The sequence below is a fragment of the Haliotis asinina genome, chromosome 2 (genome assembly GCF_037392515.1).
Source record: "Haliotis asinina isolate JCU_RB_2024 chromosome 2, JCU_Hal_asi_v2, whole genome shotgun sequence".
NCBI classification, from domain to species: domain Eukaryota; kingdom Metazoa; phylum Mollusca; class Gastropoda; order Lepetellida; family Haliotidae; genus Haliotis; species Haliotis asinina.
Genome location: NC_090281.1, coordinates 6039508 through 6061068, shown reverse-complemented (window position 1 = coordinate 6061068; position 21561 = coordinate 6039508). Strand labels below are relative to the sequence as shown.

Below are 21561 nucleotides of genomic sequence, written 5' to 3'. Positions count from 1 at the left end.
ACGAAATGCCCCGGGTGAGGATCGAACTCACGACCTTCAGATTGCTCTGACATTGGAAGCTTGACTGATTATGAGACTGACGCGATACCTACTGCGCTACCGAGGCTTGAAACGCTGATCGGAAATTTAGATATATATTTCTCAACTGTCACAAATCACGTGCCAGATAAATGGATACTGTGCTGGTTTTTCAACACCTTAACTTGCATTCGACTGTTGTAAATGATGCACAATGTGAGGAAACAGAAGTTAACATCATAATCCTGAGAGACGTAAGGAGGAGTGTACTTGAAAAAGGAATTGAAAAATGCGTTTATTTTCTTCATGTAAGCACTTCCTGTGTTGTGGCTGTACAGCCATTTCGTGTTTGCTGCATTTGTCACATATTTATCGGTCAGACTATTTCAGGCAGACGGGTACAGCAGTAGAAGAGCTGAGTGGAAACAGTTTGAAACGAATATGGTAATGATTATGAAGGAAAAACAGAAAAACGAAATGCCCCGGGTGAGGATCGAACTCACGACCTTCAGATTGCTCTGACATTGGAAGCTTGACTGATTATGAGACTGACGCGATACCTACTGTGCTACCGAGGCTTGAAACGCTGATCGGAAATGTAGATATATATTTCTCAACTGTCACAAATCACGTGCCAGATAAATGGATACTGTGCTGGTTTTTCAACACCTTAACTTGCATTCGACTGTTGTAAATGATGCACAATGTGAGGAAACAGAAGTTAACATCATAATCCTGAGAGACGTAAGGAGGAGTGTACTTGAAAAAGGAATTGAAAAATGCGTTTATTTTCTTCATGTAAGCACTTCCTGTGTTGTGGCTGTACAGCCATTTCGTGTTTGCTGCATTTGTCACATATTTATCGGTCAGACTATTTCAGGCAGACGGGTACAGCAGTAGAAGAGCTGAGTGGAAACAGTTTGAAACGAATATGGTAATGATTATGAAGGAAAAACAGAAAAACGAAATGCCCCGGGTGAGGATCGAACTCACGACCTTCAGATTGCTCTGACATTGGAAGCTTGACTGATTATGAGACTGACGCGATACCTACTGAGCTACCGAGGCTTGAAACGCTGATCGGAAATGTAGATATATATTTCTCAACTGTCACAAATCACGTGCCAGATAAATGGAGACTGTGCTGTCTTTTCAACACCTTAACTTGCATTCGACTGTTGTAAATGATGCACAGTATGAGGAAACAGAAACTAACATCATAATCCCGAGAGACGTAAGGAGGAGTGTACTTGAAAAAGGAATTGAAAAATGCGTTTATTTTCTTCATGTAAGCACTTCCTGTGTTGTGGCTGTACAGCCATTTCGTGTTTCCTGCATTTGTCACATATTTATCGGTCAGACTATTTCAGGCAGACGGGTACAGCAGTAGAAGAGCTGAGTGGAAACAGTTTGAAACGAATATGGTAATGATTATGAAGGAAAAACAGAAAAACGAAATGCCCCGGGTGAGGATCGAACTCACGACCTTCAGATTGCTCTGACATTGGAAGCTTGACTGATTATGAGACTGACGCAATACCTACTGCGCTACCGAGGCTTGAAACGCTGTTCGGAAATGTTGATATATATTTCTCAACTGTCACAAATCACGTGCCAGATAAATGGAGACTGTGCTGTCTTTTCAACACCTTAACTTGCATTCGACTGTTGTAAATGATGCACAGTATGAGGAAACAGAAGCTAACATCATAATCCCGAGAGACGTAAGGAGGAGTGTACTTGAAAAAGGAATTGAAAAATGCGTTTATTTTCTTCATGTAAGCACTTCCTGTGTTGTGGCTGTACAGCCATTTCGTGTTTGCTGCATTTGTCACATATTTATCGGTCAGACTATTTCAGGCAGACGGGTACAGCAGTAGAAGAGCTGAGTGGAAACAGTTTGAAACGAATATGGTAATGATTATGAAGGAAAAACAGAAAAACGAAATGCCCCGGGTGAGGATCGAACTCACGACCTTCAGATTGCTCTGACATTGGAAGGTTGACTGATTATGAGACTGACGCGATACCTACTGCGCTACCGAGGCTTGAAACGTTGGTCGGAAATTTAGATATATATTTCTCAACTGTCACAAATGAAGTGCCAGACAATTGGATACTGTGCTGGTTTTTCAACACCTTAACTTGCATTCGACTGTTGTAAATGATGCACAGTATGAGGAAACAGAAGCTAACATCATAATCCCGAGAGACGTAAGGAGGAGTGTACTTGAAAAAGGAATTGAAAAATGCGTTTATTTTCTTCATGTAAGCACTTCCTGTGTTGTGGCTGTACAGCCATTTCGTGTTTGCTGCATTTGTCACATATTTATCGGTCAGACTATTTCAGGCAGACGGGTACAGCAGTAGAAGAGCTGAGTGGAAACAGTTTGAAACGAATATGGTAATGATTATGAAGGAAAAACAGAAAAACGAAATGCCCCGGGTGAGGATCGAACTCACGACCTTCAGATTGCTCTGACACTGGAAGGTTGACTGATTATGAGACTGACGCGATACCTACTGCGCTACCGAGGCTTGAAACGTTGGTCGGAAATTTAGATATATATTTCTCAACTGTCACAAATGAAGTGCCAGACAATTGGATACTGTGCTGGTTTTTCAACACCTTAACTTGCATTCGACTGTTGTAAATGATGCACAGTATGAGGAAACAGAAGCTAACATCATAATCCCGAGAGACGTAAGGAGGAGTGTACTTGAAAAAGGAATTGAAAAATGCGTTTATTTTCTTCATGTAAGCACTTCCTGTGTTGTGGCTGTACAGCCATTTCGTGTTTGCTGCATTTGTCACATATTTATCGGTCAGACTATTTCAGGCAGACGGGTACAGCAGTAGAAGAGCTGAGTGGAAACAGTTTGAAACGAATATGGTAATGATTATGAAGGAAAAACAGAAAAACGAAATGCCCCGGGTGAGGATCGAACTCACGACCTTCAGATTGCTCTGACATTGGAAGGTTGACTGATTATGAGACTGACGCGATACCTACTGCGCTACCGAGGCTTGAAACGTTGGTCGGAAATTTAGATATATATTTCTCAACTGTCACAAATGAAGTGCCAGACAATTGGATACTGTGCTGGTTTTTCAACACCCTAACTTGCATTCGACTGTTGTAAATGATGCACAATATGAGGAAACAGCAGTTAACATCATAATCCTGAGAGACGTAAGGAGGAGTGTACTTGAAAAAGGAATTGAAAAATGCGTTTATTTTCTTCATGTAAGCACTTCCTGTGTTGTGGCTGTACAGCAATTCCCTGTTTCCTGCATTTGTCACATATTTATCGGTCAGACTATTTCAGGCAGACGGGTACAGCAGTAGAAGAGCTCAGTGGAAACAGTTTGAAACGAATATGGTAATGATTATGAAGGAAAACCAGAAAAAAGAAATGCATCGGGTGAGGATCGAACTCACGACCTTCAGATTGCTCTGACATTGGAAGCTTGACTGATTATGAGACTGACGCGATACCTACTGCGCTACCGAGGCTTGAAACGTTGGTCGGAAATTTAGATATATATTTCTCAACTGTCACAAATGAAGTGCCAGACAATTGGATACTGTGCTGGTTTTTCAACACCTTAACTTGCATTCGACTGTTGTAAATGATGCACAATGTGAGGAAACAGAAGTTAACATCATAATCCTGAGAGACGTAAGGAGGAGTGTACTTGAAAAAGGAATTGAAAAATGCGTTTATTTTCTTCATGTAAGCACTTCCTGTGTTGTGGCTGTACAGCCATTTCGTGTTTCCTGCATTTGTCACATATTTATCGGTCAGACTATTTCAGGCAGACGGGTACAGCAGTAGAAGTGCTGAGTGGAAACAGTTTGAAACGAATATGGTAATGATTATGAAGGAAAAACAGAAAAAAGAAATGCCCCGGGTGAGGATCGAACTCACGACCTTCAGATTGCTCTGACATTGGAAGCTTGACTGATTATGAGACTGACGCGCTACCTACTGCGCTACCGAGGCTTGAAACGTTGGTCGGAAATTTAGATATATATTTCTCAACTGTCACAAATGAAGTGCCAGACAATTGGATACTGTGCTGGTTTTTCAACACCTTAACTTGCATTCGACTGTTGTAAATGATGCACAATGTGAGGAAACAGAAGTTAACATCATAATCCTGAGAGACGTAAGGAGGAGTGTACTTGAAAAAGGAATTGAAAAATGCGTTTATTTTCTTCATGTAAGCACTTCCTGTGTTGTGGCTGTACAGCCATTTCGTGTTTGCTGCATTTGTCACATATTTATCGGTCAGACTATTTCATGCAGACGGGTACAGCAGTAGAAGAGCTGAGTGGAAACAGTTTGAAACGAATATGGTAATGATTATGAAGGAAAAACAGAAAAAAGAAATGCACCGGGTGAGGATCGAACTCACGACCTTCAGATTGCTCTGACATTGGAAGCTTGACTGATTATGAGACTGACGCGCTACCTACTGCGCTACCGAGGCTTGAAACGTTGGTCGGAAATTTAGATATATATTTCTCAACTGTCACAAATGAAGTGCCAGACAATTGGATACTGTGCTGGTTTTTCAACACCTTGACATGCATTCGACTGTTGTCAATGATGCACAATATGAGGAAACAGCAGTTAACATCATAATCCTGAGAGACGTAAGGAGGAGTGTACTTGAAAAAGGAATTGAAAAATGCGTTTATTTTCTTCATGTAAGCACTTCCTGTGTTGTGGCTGTACAGCCATTTCGTGTTTCCTGCATTTGTCACATATTTATCGGTCAGACTATTTCAGGCAGACGGGTACAGCAGTAGAAGTGCTGAGTGGAAACAGTTTGAAACGAATATGGTAATGATTATGAAGGAAAAACAGAAAAACGAAATGCCCCGGGTGAGGATCGAACTCACGACCTTCAGATTGCTCTGACATTGGAAGCTTGACTGATTATGAGACTGACGCAATACCTACTGCGCTACCGAGGCTTGAAACGTTGGTCGGAAATTTAGATATATATTTCTCAACTGTCACAAATGAAGTGCCAGACAATTGGATACTGTGCTGGTTTTTCAACACCTTAACTTGCATTCGACTGTTGTAAATGATGCACAATGTGAGGAAACAGAAGTTAACATCATAATCCTGAGAGACGTAAGGAGGAGTGTACTTGAAAAAGGAATTGAAAAATGCGTTTATTTTCTTCATGTAAGCACTTCCTGTGTTGTGGCTGTACAGCCATTTCGTGTTTGCTGCATTTGTCACATATTTATCGGTCAGACTATTTCAGGCAGACGGGTACAGCAGTAGAAGAGCTGAGTGGAAATAGTTTGAAACGAATATGGTAATGATTATGAAGGAAAAACAGAAAAACGAAATGCCCCGGGTGAGGATCGAACTCACGACCTTCAGATTGCTCTGACATTGGAAGCTTGACTGATTATGAGACTGACGCGATACCTACTGCGCTACCGAGGCTTGAAACGCTGATCGGAAATTTAGATATATATTTCTCAACTGTCACAAATCACGTGCCAGATAAATGGATACTGTGCTGGTTTTTCAACACCTTAACTTGCATTCGACTGTTGTAAATGATGCACAATATGAGGAAACAGAAGTTAACATCATAATCCTGAGAGACGTAAGGAGGAGTGTACTTGAAAAAGGAATTGAAAAATGCGTTTATTTTCTTCATGTAAGCACTTCCTGTGTTGTGGCTGTACAGCCATTTCGTGTTTGCTGCATTTGTCACATATTTATCGGTCAGACTATTTCAGGCAGACGGGTACAGCAGTAGAAGAGCTGAGTGGAAACAGTTTGAAACGAATATGGTAATGATTATGAAGGAAAAACAGAAAAACGAAATGCCCCGGGTGAGGATCGAACTCACGACCTTCAGATTGCTCTGACATTGGAAGCTTGACTGATTATGAGACTGACGCGATACCTACTGCGCTACCGAGGCTTGAAACGCTGATCGGAAATGTAGATATATATTTCTCAACTGTCACAAATCACGTGCCAGATAAATGGATACTGTGCTGGTTTTTCAACACCTTAACGTGCATTCGACTGTTGTAAATGATGCACAATGTGAGGAAACAGAAGTTAACATCATAATCCTGAGAGACGTAAGGAGGAGTGTACTTGAAAAAGGAATTGAAAAATGCGTTTATTTTCTTCATGTAAGCACTTCCTGTGTTGTGGCTGTACAGCCATTTCGTGTTTGCTGCATTTGTCACATATTTATCGGTCAGACTATTTCAGGCAGACGGGTACAGCAGTAGAAGAGCTGAGTGGAAACAGTTTGAAACGAATATGGTAATGATTATGAAGGAAAAACAGAAAAAAGAAATGCCCCGGGTGAGGATCGAACTCACGACCTTCAGATTGCTCTGACATTGGAAGCTTGACTGATTATGAGACTGACGCGATACCTACTGAGCTACCGAGGCTTGAAACGCTGATCGGAAATGTAGATATATATTTCTCAACTGTCACAAATCACGTGCCAGATAAATGGAGACTGTGCTGTCTTTTCAACACCTTAACTTGCATTCGACTGTTGTAAATGATGCACAGTATGAGGAAACAGAAACTAACATCATAATCCCGAGAGACGTAAGGAGGAGTGTACTTGAAAAAGGAATTGAAAAATGCGTTTATTTTCTTCATGTAAGCACTTCCTGTGTTGTGGCTGTACAGCCATTTCGTGTTTCCTGCATTTGTCACATATTTATCGGTCAGACTATTTCAGGCAGACGGGTACAGCAGTAGAAGAGCTGAGTGGAAACAGTTTGAAACGAATATGGTAATGATTATGAAGGAAAAACAGAAAAACGAAATGCCCCGGGTGAGGATCGAACTCACGACCTTCAGATTGCTCTGACATTGGAAGCTTGACTGATTATGAGACTGACGCGATACCTACTGCGCTACCGAGGCTTGAAACGCTGATCGGAAATGTTGATATATATTTCTCAACTGTCACAAATCACGTGCCAGATAAATGGAGACTGTGCTGTCTTTTCAACACCTTAACTTGCATTCGACTGTTGTAAATGATGCACAGTATGAGGAAACAGAAGCTAACATCATAATCCCGAGAGACGTAAGGAGGAGTGTACTTGAAAAAGGAATTGAAAAATGCGTTTATTTTCTTCATGTAAGCACTTCCTGTGTTGTGGCTGTACAGCCATTTCGTGTTTGCTGCATTTGTCACATATTTATCGGTCAGACTATTTCAGGCAGACGGGTACAGCAGTAGAAGAGCTGAGTGGAAACAGTTTGAAACGAATATGGTAATGATTATGAAGGAAAAACAGAAAAACGAAATGCCCCGGGGGAGGATCGAACTCACGACCTTCAGATTGCTCTGACATTGGAAGGTTGACTGATTATGAGACTGACGCGATACCTACTGCGCTACCGAGGCTTGAAACGTTGGTCGGAAATTTAGATATATATTTCTCAACTGTCACAAATGAAGTGCCAGACAATTGGATACTGTGCTGGTTTTTCAACACCCTAACTTGCATTCGACTGTTGTAAATGATGCACAATATGAGGAAACAGCAGTTAACATCATAATCCTGAGAGACGTAAGGAGGAGTGTACTTGAAAAAGGAATTGAAAAATGCGTTTATTTTCTTCATGTAAGCACTTCCTGTGTTGTGGCTGTACAGCAATTCCCTGTTTCCTGCATTTGTCACATATTTATCGGTCAGACTATTTCAGGCAGACGGGTACAGCAGTAGAAGAGCTCAGTGGAAACAGTTTGAAACGAATATGGTAATGATTATGAAGGAAAAACAGAAAAAAGAAATGCATCGGGTGAGGATCGAACTCACGACCTTCAGATTGCTCTGACATTGGAAGCTTGACTGATTATGAGACTGACGCGCTACCTACTGCGCTACCGAGGCTTGAAACGTTGGTCGGAAATTTAGATATATATTTCTCAACTGTCACAAATGAAGTGCCAGACAATTGGATACTGTGCTGGTTTTTCAACACCTTAACTTGCATTCGACTGTTGTAAATGATGCACAATGTGAGGAAACAGAAGTTAACATCATAATCCCGAGAGACGTAAGGAGGAGTGTACTTGAAAAAGGAATTGAAAAATGCGTTTATTTTCTTCATGTAAGCACTTCCTGTGTTGTGGCTGTACAGCCATTTCGTGTTTCCTGCATTTGTCACATATTTATCGGTCAGACTATTTCAGGCAGACGGGTACAGCAGTAGAAGTGCTGAGTGGAAACAGTTTGAAACGAATATGGTAATGATTATGAAGGAAAAACAGAAAAAAGAAATGCCCCGGGTGAGGATCGAACTCACGACCTTCAGATTGCTCTGACATTGGAAGCTTGACTGATTATGAGACTGACGCGCTACCTACTGCGCTACCGAGGCTTGAAACGTTGGTCGGAAATTTAGATATATATTTCTCAACTGTCACAAATGAAGTGCCAGACAATTGGATACTGTGCTGGTTTTTCAACACCTTAACTTGCATTCGACTGTTGTAAATGATGCACAATGTGAGGAAACAGAAGTTAACATCATAATCCTGAGAGACGTAAGGAGGAGTGTACTTGAAAAAGGAATTGAAAAATGCGTTTATTTTCTTCATGTAAGCACTTCCTGTGTTGTGGCTGTACAGCCATTTCGTGTTTGCTGCATTTGTCACATATTTATCGGTCAGACTATTTCATGCAGACGGGTACAGCAGTAGAAGAGCTGAGTGGAAACAGTTTGAAACGAATATGGTAATGATTATGAAGGAAAAACAGAAAAAAGAAATGCACCGGGTGAGGATCGAACTCACGACCTTCAGATTGCTCTGACATTGGAAGCTTGACTGATTATGAGACTGACGCGCTACCTACTGCGCTACCGAGGCTTGAAACGTTGGTCGGAAATTTAGATATATATTTCTCAACTGTCACAAATGAAGTGCCAGACAATTGGATACTGTGCTGGTTTTTCAACACCTTGACATGCATTCGACTGTTGTCAATGATGCACAATATGAGGAAACAGCAGTTAACATCATAATCCTGAGAGACGTAAGGAGGAGTGTACTTGAAAAAGGAATTGAAAAATGCGTTTATTTTCTTCATGTAAGCACTTCCTGTGTTGTGGCTGTACAGCCATTTCGTGTTTCCTGCATTTGTCACATATTTATCGGTCAGACTATTTCAGGCAGACGGGTACAGCAGTAGAAGTGCTGAGTGGAAACAGTTTGAAACGAATATGGTAATGATTATGAAGGAAAAACAGAAAAAAGAAATGCCCCGGGTGAGGATCGAACTCACGACCTTCAGATTGCTCTGACATTGGAAGCTTGACTGATTATGAGACTGACGCGCTACCTACTGCGCTACCGAGGCTTGAAACGTTGGTCGGAAATTTAGATATATATTTCTCAACTGTCACAAATGAAGTGCCAGACAATTGGATACTGTGCTGGTTTTTCAACACCTTAACTTGCATTCGACTGTTGTAAATGATGCACAATGTGAGGAAACAGAAGTTAACATCATAATCCTGAGAGACGTAAGGAGGAGTGTACTTGAAAAAGGAATTGAAAAATGCGTTTATTTTCTTCATGTAAGCACTTCCTGTGTTGTGGCTGTACAGCCATTTCGTGTTTCCTGCATTTGTCACATATTTATCGGTCAGACTATTTCAGGCAGACGGGTACAGCAGTAGAAGAGCTCAGTGGAAACAGTTTGAAACGAATATGGTAATGATTATGAAGGAAAAACAGAAAAACGAAATGCCCCGGGGGAGGATCGAACTCACGACCTTCAGATTGCTCTGACATTGGAAGCTTGACTGATTATGAGACTGACGCGCTACCTACTGCGCTACCGAGGCTTGAAACGTTGGTCGGAAATTTAGATATATATTTCTCAACTGTCACAAATGAAGTGCCAGACAATTGGATACTGTGCTGGTTTTTCAACACCTTAACTTGCATTCGACTGTTGTAAATGATGCACAATGTGAGGAAACAGAAGTTAACATCATAATCCTGAGAGACGTAAGGAGGAGTGTACTTGAAAAAGGAATTGAAAAATGCGTTTATTTTCTTCATGTAAGCACTTCCTGTGTTGTGGCTGTACAGCCATTTCGTGTTTCCTGCATTTGTCACATATTTATCGGTCAGACTATTTCAGGCAGACGGGTACAGCAGTAGAAGTGCTGAGTGGAAACAGTTTGAAACGAATATGGTAATGATTATGAAGGAAAAACAGAAAAAAGAAATGCCCCGGGTGAGGATCGAACTCACGACCTTCAGATTGCTCTGACATTGGAAGCTTGACTGATTATGAGACTGACGCGCTACCTACTGCGCTACCGAGGCTTGAAACGTTGGTCGGAAATTTAGATATATATTTCTCAACTGTCACAAATGAAGTGCCAGACAATTGGATACTGTGCTGGTTTTTCAACACCTTAACTTGCATTCGACTGTTGTAAATGATGCACAATGTGAGGAAACAGAAGTTAACATCATAATCCTGAGAGACGTAAGGAGGAGTGTACTTGAAAAAGGAATTGAAAAATGCGTTTATTTTCTTCATGTAAGCACTTCCTGTGTTGTGGCTGTACAGCCATTTCGTGTTTGCTGCATTTGTCACATATTTATCGGTCAGACTATTTCATGCAGACGGGTACAGCAGTAGAAGAGCTGAGTGGAAACAGTTTGAAACGAATATGGTAATGATTATGAAGGAAAAACAGAAAAAAGAAATGCACCGGGTGAGGATCGAACTCACGACCTTCAGATTGCTCTGACATTGGAAGCTTGACTGATTATGAGACTGACGCGCTACCTACTGCGCTACCGAGGCTTGAAACGTTGGTCGGAAATTTAGATATATATTTCTCAACTGTCACAAATGAAGTGCCAGACAATTGGATACTGTGCTGGTTTTTCAACACCTTGACATGCATTCGACTGTTGTCAATGATGCACAATATGAGGAAACAGCAGTTAACATCATAATCCTGAGAGACGTAAGGAGGAGTGTACTTGAAAAAGGAATTGAAAAATGCGTTTATTTTCTTCATGTAAGCACTTCCTGTGTTGTGGCTGTACAGCCATTTCGTGTTTCCTGCATTTGTCACATATTTATCGGTCAGACTATTTCAGGCAGACGGGTACAGCAGTAGAAGAGCTGAGTGGAAACAGTTTGAAACGAATATGGTAATGATTATGAAGGAAAAACAGAAAAAAGAAATGCCCCGGGTGAGGATCGAACTCACGACCTTCAGATTGCTCTGACATTGGAAGCTTGACTGATTATGAGACTGACGCGCTACCTACTGCGCTACCGAGGCTTGAAACGTTGGTCGGAAATTTAGATATATATTTCTCAACTGTCACAAATGAAGTGCCAGACAATTGGATACTGTGCTGGTTTTTCAACACCTTAACTTGCATTCGACTGTTGTAAATGATGCACAATGTGAGGAAACAGAAGTTAACATCATAATCCTGAGAGACGTAAGGAGGAGTGTACTTGAAAAAGGAATTGAAAAATGCGTTTATTTTCTTCATGTAAGCACTTCCTGTGTTGTGGCTGTACAGCTATTTCGTGTTTGCTGCATTTGTCACATATTTATCGGTCAGACTATTTCAGGCAGACGGGTACAGCAGTAGAAGAGCTGAGTGGAAACAGTTTGAAACGAATATGGTAATGATTATGAAGGAAAAACAGAAAAACGAAATGCCCCGGGTGAGGATCGAACTCACGACCTTCAGATTCCTCTGACATTGGAAGCTTGACTGATTATGAGACTGACGCGCTACCTACTGCGCTACCGAGGCTTGAAACGTTGGTCGGAAATTTAGATATATATTTCTCAACTGTCACAAATGAAGTGCCAGACAATTGGATACTGTGCTGGTTTTTCAACACCTTAACTTGCATTCGACTGTTGTAAATGATGCACAATGTGAGGAAACAGAAGTTAACATCATAATCCTGAGAGACGTAAGGAGGAGTGTACTTGAAAAAGGAATTGAAAAATGCGTTTATTTTCTTCATGTAAGCACTTCCTGTGTTGTGGCTGTACAGCCATTTCGTGTTTGCTGCATTTGTCACATATTTATCGGTCAGACTATTTCATGCAGACGGGTACAGCAGTAGAAGAGCTGAGTGGAAATAGTTTGAAACGAATATGGTAATGATTATGAAGGAAAAACAGAAAAAAGAAATGCCCCGGGTGAGGATCGAACTCACGACCTTCAGATTGCTCTGACATTGGAAGTTTGACTGATTATGAGACTGACGCGCTACCTACTGCGCTACCGAGGCTTGAAACGTTGGTCGGAAATTTAGATGTATATTTCTCAACTGTCACAAATGAAGTGCCAGACAATTGGATACTGTGCTGGTTTTTCAACACCTTGACATGCATTCGACTGTTGTAAATGATGCACAATATGAGGAAACAGCAGTTAACATCATAATCCTGAGAGACGTAAGGAGGAGTGTACTTGAAAAAGGAATTGAAAAATGCGTTTATTTTCTTCATGTAAGCACTTCCTGTGTTGTGGCTGTACAGCCATTTCGTGTTTCCTGCATTTGTCACATATTTATCGGTCAGACTATTTCAGGCAGACGGGTACAGCAGTAGAAGAGCTGAGTGGAAACAGTTTGAAACGAATATGGTAATGATTATGAAGGAAAAACAGAAAAAAGAAATGCCCCGGGTGAGGATCGAACTCACGACCTTCAGATTGCTCTGACATTGGAAGCTTGACTGATTATGAGACTGACGCGATACCTACTGCGCTACCGAGGCTTGAAACGTTGGTCGGAAATTTAGATATATATTTCTCAACTGTCACAAATAAAGTGCCAGACAATTGGATACTGTGCTGGTTTTTCAACACCTTAACTTGCATTCGACTGTTGTAAATGATGCACAATGTGAGGAAACAGAAGTTAACATCATAATCCTGAGAGACGTAAGGAGGAGTGTACTTGAAAAAGGAATTGAAAAATGCGTTTATTTTCTTCATGTAAGCACTTCCTGTGTTGTGGCTGTACAGCCATTTCGTGTTTGCTGCATTTGTCATATATTTATCGGTCAGACTATTTCAGGCAGACGGGTACAGCAGTAGAAGAGCTGAGTGGAAACAGTTTGAAACGAATATGGTAATGATTATGAAGGAAAAACAGAAAAAAGAAATGCCCCGGGTGAGGATCGAACTCACGACCTTCAGATTGCTCTGACATTGGAAGGTTGACTGATTATGAGACTGACGCGATACCTACTGCGCTACCGAGGCTTGAAACGCTGATCGGAAATTTAGATATATATTTCTCAACTGTCACAAATGAAGTGCCAGATAAATGGATACTGTGCTGGTTTTTCAACACCTTAACTTGCATTCGACTGTTGTAAATGATGCACAATGTGAGGAAACAGAAGTTAACATCATAATCCTGAGAGACGTAAGGAGGAGTGTACTTGAAAAAGGAATTGAAAAATGCGTTTATTTTCTTCATGTAAGCACTTCCTGTGTTGTGGCTGTACAGCCATTTCGTGTTTCCTGCATTTGTCACATATTTATCGGTCAGACTATTTCAGGCAGACGGGTACAGCAGTAGAAGAGCTGAGTGGAAACAGTTTGAAACGAATATGGTAATGATTATGAAGGAAAAACAGAAAAAAGAAATGCCCCGGGTGAGGATCGAACTCAGGACCTTCAGATTGCTCTGACATTGGAAGCTTGACTGATTATGAGACTGACGCGATACCTACTGCGCTACCGAGGCTTGAAACGCTGATCGGAAATTTAGATATATATTTCTCAACTGTCACAAATGAAGTGCCAGATAAATGGATACTGTGCTGGTTTTTCAACACCTTAACTTGCATTCGACTGTTGTAAATGATGCACAATGTGAGGAAACAGAAGTTAACATCATAATCCTGAGAGACGTAAGGAGGAGTGTACTTGAAAAAGGAATTGAAAAATGCGTTTATTTTCTTCATGTAAGCACTTCCTGTGTTGTGGCTGTACAGCCATTTCGTGTTTGCTGCATTTGTCACATATTTATCGGTCAGACTATTTCAGGCAGACGGGTACAGCAGTAGAAGAGCTCAGTGGAAACAGTTTGAAACGAATATGGTAATGATTATGAAGGAAAAACAGAAAAAAGAAATGGCCCGGGTGAGGATCGAACTCACGACCTTCAGATTGCTCTGACATTGGAAGCTTGACTGATTATGAGACTGACGCGCTACCTACTGCGCTACCGAGGCTTGAAACGTTGGTCGGAAATTTAGATATATATTTCTCAACTGTCACAAATGAAGTGCCAGACAATTGGATACTGTGCTGGTTTTTCAACACCTTAACTTGCATTCGACTGTTGTAAATGATGCACAATGTGAGGAAACAGAAGTTAACATCATAGTCCTGAGAGACGTAAGGAGGAGTGTACTTGAAAAAGGAATTGAAAAATGCGTTTATTTTCTTCATGTAAGCACTTCCTGTGTTGTGGCTGTACAGCCATTTCGTGTTTGCTGCATTTGTCACATATTTATCGGTCAGACTATTTCAGGCAGACGGGTACAGCAGTAGAAGAGCTGAGTGGAAACAGTTTGAAACGAATATGGTAATGATTATGAAGGAAAAACAGAAAAACGAAATGCCCCGGGTGAGGATCGAACTCACGACCTTCAGATTGCTCTGACATTGGAAGCTTGACTGATTATGAGACTGACGCGATACCGACTGCGCTACCGAGGCTTGAAACGCTGATCGGAAATTTAGATGTATATTTCTCAACTGTCACAAATCACGTGCCAGATAAATGGATACTGTGCTGGTTTTTCAACACCTTAACTTGCATTCGACTGTTGTAAATGATGCACAATGTGAGGAAACAGAAGTTAACATCATAATCCTGAGAGACGTAAGGAGGAGTGTACTTGAAAAAGGAATTGAAAAATGCGTTTATTTTCTTCATGTAAGCACTTCCTGTGTTGTGGCTGTACAGCCATTTCGTGTTTGCTGCATTTGTCACATATTTATCGGTCAGACTATTTCAGGCAGACGGGTACAGCAGTAGAAGAGCTGAGTGGAAACAGTTTGAAACGAATATGGTAATGATTATGAAGGAAAAACAGAAAAACGAAATGCCCCGGGTGAGGATCGAACTCACGACCTTCAGATTGCTCTGACATTGTAGGCTTGACTGATTATGAGACTGACGCGATACCTACTGCGCTACCGAGGCTTGAAACGCTGATCGGAAATTTAGATATATATTTCTCAACTGTCACAAATCACGTGCCAGATAAATGGAGACTGTGCTGTTTTCTCAACACCTTAACTTGCATTCGACTGTTGTAAATGATGCACAATGTGAGGAAACAGAAGCTAACATCATAATCCCGAGAGACGTAAGGAGGAGTGTACTTGAAAAAGGAATTGAAAAATGCGTTTATTTTCTTCATGTAAGCACTTCCTGTGTTGTGGCTGTACAACCATTTCGTGTTTCCTGCATTTGTCACATATTTATCGGTCAGACTATTTCATGCAGACGGGTACAGCAGTAGAAGAGCTCAGTGGAAACAGTTTGAAACGAATATGGTAATGATTACGAAGGAAAAATAGAAAAACGAAATGCCCCGGGTGAGGATCGAACTCACGACCTTCAGATTGCTCTGACATTGGAAGCTTGACTGATTATGAGACTGACGCGCTACCTACTGCGCTACCGAGGCTTGAAACGTTGGTCGGAAATTTAGATATATATTTCTCAACTGTCACAAATGAAGTGCCAGACAATTGGATACTGTGCTGGTTTTTCAACACCTTAACTTGCATTCGACTGTTGTAAATGATGCACAATGTGAGGAAACAGAAGCTAACATCATAATCCTGAGAGACGTAAGGAGGAGTGTACTTGAAAAAGGAATTGAAAAATGCGTTTATTTTCTTCATGTAAGCACTTCCTGTGTTGTGGCTGTACAGCCATTTCGTGTTTGCTGCATTTGTCACATATTTATCGGTCAGACTATTTCAGGCAGACGGGTACAGCAGTAGAAGAGCTGAGTGGAAACAGTTTGAAACGAATATGGTAATGATTATGAAGGAAAAACAGAAAAACGAAATGCCCCGGGTGAGGATCGAACTCACGACCTTCAGATTGCTCTGACATTGGAAGCTTGACTGATTATGAGACTGACGCGATACCTACTGCGCTACCGAGGCTTGAAACGCTGATCGGAAATTTAGATATATATTTCTCAACTGTCACAAATGAAGTGCCAGATAAATGGATACTGTGCTGGTTTTTCAACACCTTAACTTGCATTCGACTGTTGTAAATGATGCACAATGTGAGGAAACAGCAGTTAACATCATAATCCTGAGAGACGTAAGGAGGAGTGTACTTGAAAAAGGAATTGAAAAATGCGTTTATTTTCTTCATGTAAGCACTTCCTGTGTTGTGGCTGTACAGCCATTTCGTGTTTGCTGCATTTGTCACATATTTATCGGTCAGACTATTTCAGGCAGACGGGTACAGCAGTAGAAGAGCTGAGTGGAAACAGTTTGAAACAAATATGGTAATGATTATGAAGGAAAAACAGAAAAACGAAATGCCCCGGGTGAGGATCGAACTCACGACCTTCAGATTGCTCTGACATTGGAGGCTTGACCGATTATGAGACTGACGCGATACCTACTGCGCTACCGAGGCTTGAAACGCTGATCGGAAATTTAGATATATATTTCTCAACTGTCACAAATCACGTGCCAGATAAATGGAGACTGTGCTGTCTTTTCAACACCTTAACTTGCATTCGACTGTTGTAAATGATGCACAGTATGAGGAAACAGAAGCTAACATCATAATCCCGAGAGACGTAAGGAGGAGTGTACTTGAAAAAGGAATTGAAAAATGCGTTTATTTTCTTCATGTAAGCACTTCCTGTGTTGTGGCTGTACAGCCATTTCGTGTTTGCTGCATTTGTCACATATTTATCGGTCAGACTATTTCAGGCAGACGGGTACAGCAGTAGAAGAGCTGAGTGGAAACAGTTTGAAACGAATATGGTAATGATTATGAAGGAAAAACAGAAAAACGAAATGCCCCGGGTGAGGATCGAACTCACGACCTTCAGATTGCTCTGACATTGGAAGCTTGACTGATTATGAGACTGACGCGAAACCTACTGCGCTACCGAGGCTTGAAACGCTGATCGGAAATGTTGATATATATTTCTCAACTGTCACAAATCACGTGCCAGATAAATGGATACTGTGCTGGTTTTTCAACACCTTAACTTGCATTCGACTGTTGTAAATGATGCACAGTATGAGGAAACAGAAGCTAACATCATAATCCCGAGAGACGTAAGGAGGAGTGTACTTGAAAAAGGAATTGAAAAATGCGTTTATTTTCTTCATGTAAGCACTTCCTGTGTTGTGGCTGTACAGCCATTTCGTGTTTGCTGCATTTGTCACATATTTATCGGTCAGACTATTTCAGGCAGACGGGTACAGCAGTAGAAGAGCTGAGTGGAAACAGTTTGAAACGAATATGGTAATGATTATGAAGGAAAAACAGAAAAACGAAATGCCCCGGGTGAGGATCGAACTCACGACCTTCAGATTGCTCTGACATTGGAAGCTTGACTGATTATGAGACTGACGCGCTACCTACTGCGCTACCGAGGCTTGAAACGTTGGTCGGAAATTTAGATATATATTTCTCAACTGTCACAAATGAAGTGCCAGACAATTGGATACTGTGCTGGTTTTTCAACACCCTAACTTGCATTCGACTGTTGTAAATGATGCACAATATGAGGAAACAGCAGTCAACATCATAATCCTGAGAGACGTAAGGAGGAGTGTACTTGAAAAAGGAATTGAAAAATGCGTTTATTTTCTTCATGTAAGCACTTCCTGTGTTGTGGCTGTACAGCCATTCCCTGTTTGCTGCATTTGTCACATATTTATCGGTCAGACTATTTCAGGCAGACGGGTACAGCAGTAGAAAGGCTGAGTGGAAACAGTTTGAAACGAATATGGTAATGATTATGAAGGAAAAACAGAAAAAAGAAATGCCCCGGGTGAGGATCGAACTCACGACCTTCAGATTGCTCTGACATTGGAAGCTTGACTGATTATGAGACTGACGCGCTACCTACTGCGCTACCGAGGCTTGAAACGTTGGTCGGAAATTTAGATATATATTTCTCAACTGTCACAAATGAAGTGCCAGACAATTGGATACTGTGCTGGTTTTTCAACACCTTAACTTGCATTCGACTGTTGTAAATGATGCACAATGTGAGGAAACAGAAGTTAACATCATAATCCTGAGAGACGTAAGGAGGAGTGTACTTGAAAAAGGAATTGAAAAATGCGTTTATTTTCTTCATGTAAGCACTTCCTGTGTTGTGGCTGTACAGCCATTTCGTGTTTGCTGGATTTGTCACATACTTGTCGGTCAGACTATTTCAGGCAGACGGGTACAGCAGTAGAAGAGCTGAGTGGAAACAGTTTGAAACAAATATGGTAATGATTATGAAGGAAAAACAGAAAAAAAAGAAATGCCCCGGGTGAGGATCGAACTCACGACCTTCAGATTGCTCTGACATTGGAAGCTTGACTGATTATGAGACTGACGCGCTACCTACTGCGCTACCGAGGCTTGAAACGTTGGTCGGAAATTTAGATATATATTTCTCAACTGTCACAAATGAAGTGCCAGACAATTGGATACTGTGCTGGTTTTTCAACACCTTAACTTGCATTCGACTGTTGTAAATGATGCACAGTATGAGGAAACAGCAGCTAACATCATAATCCCGAGAGACGTAAGGAGGAGTGTACTTGAAAAAGGAATTGAAAAATGCGTTTATTTTCTTCATGTAAGCACTTCCTGTGTTGTGGCTGTACAGCCATTTCGTGTTTCCTGCATTTGTCACATATTTATCGGTCAGACTATTTCATGCAGACGGGTACAGCAGTAGAAGAGCTGAGTGGAAACAGTTTGAAACGAATATGGTAATGATTATGAAGGAAAAACAGAAAAACGAAATGCCCCGGGTGAGGATCGAACTCACGACCTTCAGATTGCTCTGACATTGGAAGCTTGACTGATTATGAGACTGACGCGCTACCTACTGCGCTACCGAGGCTTGAAACGTTGGTCGGAAATTTAGATATATATTTCTCAACTGTCACAAATGAAGTGCCAGACAATTGGATACTGTGCTGGTTTTTCAACACCCTAACTTGCATTCGACTGTTGTAAATGATGCACAATATGAGGAAACAGCAGTTAACATCATAATCCTGAGAGACGTAAGGAGGAGTGTACTTGAAAAAGGAATTGAAAAATGCGTTTATTTTCTTCATGTAAGCACTTCCTGTGTTGTGGCTGTACAGCCATTTCCTGTTTGCTGCATTTGTCACATATTTGTCGGTCAGACTATTTCAGGCAGACGGGTACAGCAGTAGAAGAGCTCAGTGGAAACAGTTTGAAACGAATATGGTAATGATTATGAAGGAAAAACAGAAAAACGAAATGCCCCGGGTGAGGATCGAACTCACGACCTTCAGATTGCTCTGACATTGGAAGCTTGACTGATTATGAGACTGACGCGAAACCTACTGCGCTACCGAGGCTTGAAACGCTGATCGGAAATGTTGATATATATTTCTCAACTGTCACAAATCACGTGCCAGATAAATGGATACTGTGCTGGTTTTTCAACACCTTAACTTGCATTCGACTGTTGTAAATGATGCACAGTATGAGGAAACAGAAGCTAACATCATAATCCTGAGAGACGTAAGGAGGAGTGTACTTGAAAAAGGAATTGAAAAATGCGTTTATTTTCTTCATGTAAGCACTTCCTGTGTTGTGGCTGTACAGCCATTTCGTGTTTCCTGCATTTGTCACATATTTATCGGTCAGACTATTTCAGGCAGACGGGTACAGCAGTAGAAGAGCTGAGTGGAAACAGTTTGAAACGAATATGGTAATGATTATGAAGGAAAAACAGAAAAACGAAATGCCCCGCGGGAGGATCGAACTCACGACCTTCAGATTGCTCTGACATTGGAAGCTTGACTGATTATGAGACTGACGCGATACCTACTGCGCTACCGAGGCTTGAAACGTTGGTCGGAAATTTAGATATATATTTCTCAACTGTCACAAATGAAGTGCCAGACAATTGGATACTGTGCTGGTTTTTCAACACCTTAACTTGCATTCGACTGTTGTAAATGATGCACAATATGGGGAAACAGCAGTCAACATCATAATCCTGAGAGACGTAAGGAGGAGTGTACTTGAAAAAGGAATTGAAAAATGCGTTTATTTTCTTCATGTAAGCACTTCCTGTGTTGTGGCTGTACAGCCATTCCCTGTTTGCTGCATTTGTCACATATTTATCGGTCAGACTATTTCAGGCAGACGGGTACAGCAGTAGAAAGGCTGAGTGGAAACAGTTTGAAACGAATATGGTAATGATTATGAAGGAAAAACAGAAAAAAGAAATGCCCCGGGTGAGGATCGAACTCACGACCTTCAGATTGCTCTGACATTGGAAGCTTGACTGATTATGAGACTGACGCGCTACCTACTGCGCTACCGAGGCTTGAAACGTTGGTCGGAAATTTAGATATATATTTCTCAACTGTCACAAATGAAGTGCCAGACAATTGGATACTGTGCTGGTTTTTCAACACCTTAACTTGCATTCGACTGTTGTAAATGATGCACAATGTGAGGAAACAGAAGTTAACATCATAATCCCGAGAGACGTAAGGAGGAGTGTACTTGAAAAAGGAATTGAAAAATGCGTTTATTTTCTTCATGTAAGCACTTCCTGTGTTGTGGCTGTACAGCCATTTCGTGTTTCCTGCATTTGTCACATATTTATCGGTCAGACTATTTCATGCAGACGGGTACAGCAGTAGAAGAGCTGAGTGGAAACAGTTTGAAACGAATATGGTAATGATTATGAAGGAAAAACAGAAAAAAGAAATGCCCCGGGTGAGGATCGAACTCACGACCTTCAGATTGCTCTGACATTGGAAGCTTGACTGATTATGAGACTGACGCGCTACCTACTGCGCTACCGAGACTTGAAACGTTGGTCGGAAATTTAGATATATATTTCTCAACTGTCACAAATGAAGTGCCAGACAATTGGATACTGTGCTGGTTTTTCAACACCCTAACTTGCATTCGACTGTTGTAAATGATGCACAATATGAGGAAACAGCAGTTAACATCATAATCCTGAGAGACGTAAGGAGGAGTGTACTTGAAAAAGGAATTGAAAAATGCGTTTATTTTCTTCATGTAAGCACTTCCTGTGTTGTGGCTGTACAGCCATTTCCTGTTTGCTGCATTTGTCACATATTTATCGGTCAGACTATTTCAGGCAGACGGGTACAGCAGTAGAAGAGCTCAGTGGAAACAGTTTGAAACGAATATGGTAATGATTATGAAGGAAAAACAGAAA

The 21561-nt window shown here is 41.2% G+C and overlaps 13 non-coding genes across 13 annotated transcripts; all 13 read right to left on the bottom strand.

Annotated features, from left to right (window-relative positions):
- Positions 1–3926: 3926 nt before the first annotated feature.
- On the bottom strand, positions 3927–4026 carry Trnam-cau (transfer RNA methionine (anticodon CAU)). Its single transcript has 2 exons — positions 3990–4026; positions 3927–3962 (listed from the first exon to the last, which is right to left on the bottom strand). It is a non-coding gene; the product is annotated as a tRNA-Met (tRNA).
- A 4310-nt stretch (positions 4027–8336) lies between these two features.
- Trnam-cau (transfer RNA methionine (anticodon CAU)) lies at positions 8337–8436 on the bottom strand. Its single transcript has 2 exons — positions 8400–8436; positions 8337–8372 (listed from the first exon to the last, which is right to left on the bottom strand). It is a non-coding gene; the product is annotated as a tRNA-Met (tRNA).
- An 880-nt stretch (positions 8437–9316) lies between these two features.
- On the bottom strand, positions 9317–9416 carry Trnam-cau (transfer RNA methionine (anticodon CAU)). The gene is made up of 2 exons: positions 9380–9416; positions 9317–9352 (listed from the first exon to the last, which is right to left on the bottom strand). It is a non-coding gene; the product is annotated as a tRNA-Met (tRNA).
- Positions 9417–10296: 880 nt separating this feature from the next.
- On the bottom strand, positions 10297–10396 carry Trnam-cau (transfer RNA methionine (anticodon CAU)). The gene is made up of 2 exons: positions 10360–10396; positions 10297–10332 (listed from the first exon to the last, which is right to left on the bottom strand). It is a non-coding gene; the product is annotated as a tRNA-Met (tRNA).
- Positions 10397–11276: 880 nt separating this feature from the next.
- On the bottom strand, positions 11277–11376 carry Trnam-cau (transfer RNA methionine (anticodon CAU)). The gene is made up of 2 exons: positions 11340–11376; positions 11277–11312 (listed from the first exon to the last, which is right to left on the bottom strand). It is a non-coding gene; the product is annotated as a tRNA-Met (tRNA).
- Positions 11377–11766: 390 nt separating this feature from the next.
- Positions 11767–11866, bottom strand: Trnam-cau (transfer RNA methionine (anticodon CAU)). Its single transcript has 2 exons — positions 11830–11866; positions 11767–11802 (listed from the first exon to the last, which is right to left on the bottom strand). It is a non-coding gene; the product is annotated as a tRNA-Met (tRNA).
- A 390-nt stretch (positions 11867–12256) lies between these two features.
- On the bottom strand, positions 12257–12356 carry Trnam-cau (transfer RNA methionine (anticodon CAU)). Its single transcript has 2 exons — positions 12320–12356; positions 12257–12292 (listed from the first exon to the last, which is right to left on the bottom strand). It is a non-coding gene; the product is annotated as a tRNA-Met (tRNA).
- A 3330-nt stretch (positions 12357–15686) lies between these two features.
- Positions 15687–15786, bottom strand: Trnam-cau (transfer RNA methionine (anticodon CAU)). The gene is made up of 2 exons: positions 15750–15786; positions 15687–15722 (listed from the first exon to the last, which is right to left on the bottom strand). It is a non-coding gene; the product is annotated as a tRNA-Met (tRNA).
- A 1860-nt stretch (positions 15787–17646) lies between these two features.
- Positions 17647–17746, bottom strand: Trnam-cau (transfer RNA methionine (anticodon CAU)). The gene is made up of 2 exons: positions 17710–17746; positions 17647–17682 (listed from the first exon to the last, which is right to left on the bottom strand). It is a non-coding gene; the product is annotated as a tRNA-Met (tRNA).
- Positions 17747–18136: 390 nt separating this feature from the next.
- Trnam-cau (transfer RNA methionine (anticodon CAU)) lies at positions 18137–18236 on the bottom strand. The gene is made up of 2 exons: positions 18200–18236; positions 18137–18172 (listed from the first exon to the last, which is right to left on the bottom strand). It is a non-coding gene; the product is annotated as a tRNA-Met (tRNA).
- Positions 18237–18628: 392 nt separating this feature from the next.
- On the bottom strand, positions 18629–18728 carry Trnam-cau (transfer RNA methionine (anticodon CAU)). Its single transcript has 2 exons — positions 18692–18728; positions 18629–18664 (listed from the first exon to the last, which is right to left on the bottom strand). It is a non-coding gene; the product is annotated as a tRNA-Met (tRNA).
- A 390-nt stretch (positions 18729–19118) lies between these two features.
- Positions 19119–19218, bottom strand: Trnam-cau (transfer RNA methionine (anticodon CAU)). Its single transcript has 2 exons — positions 19182–19218; positions 19119–19154 (listed from the first exon to the last, which is right to left on the bottom strand). It is a non-coding gene; the product is annotated as a tRNA-Met (tRNA).
- A 1370-nt stretch (positions 19219–20588) lies between these two features.
- Trnam-cau (transfer RNA methionine (anticodon CAU)) lies at positions 20589–20688 on the bottom strand. Its single transcript has 2 exons — positions 20652–20688; positions 20589–20624 (listed from the first exon to the last, which is right to left on the bottom strand). It is a non-coding gene; the product is annotated as a tRNA-Met (tRNA).
- Between the last annotated feature and the right edge of the window lie 873 nt (positions 20689–21561).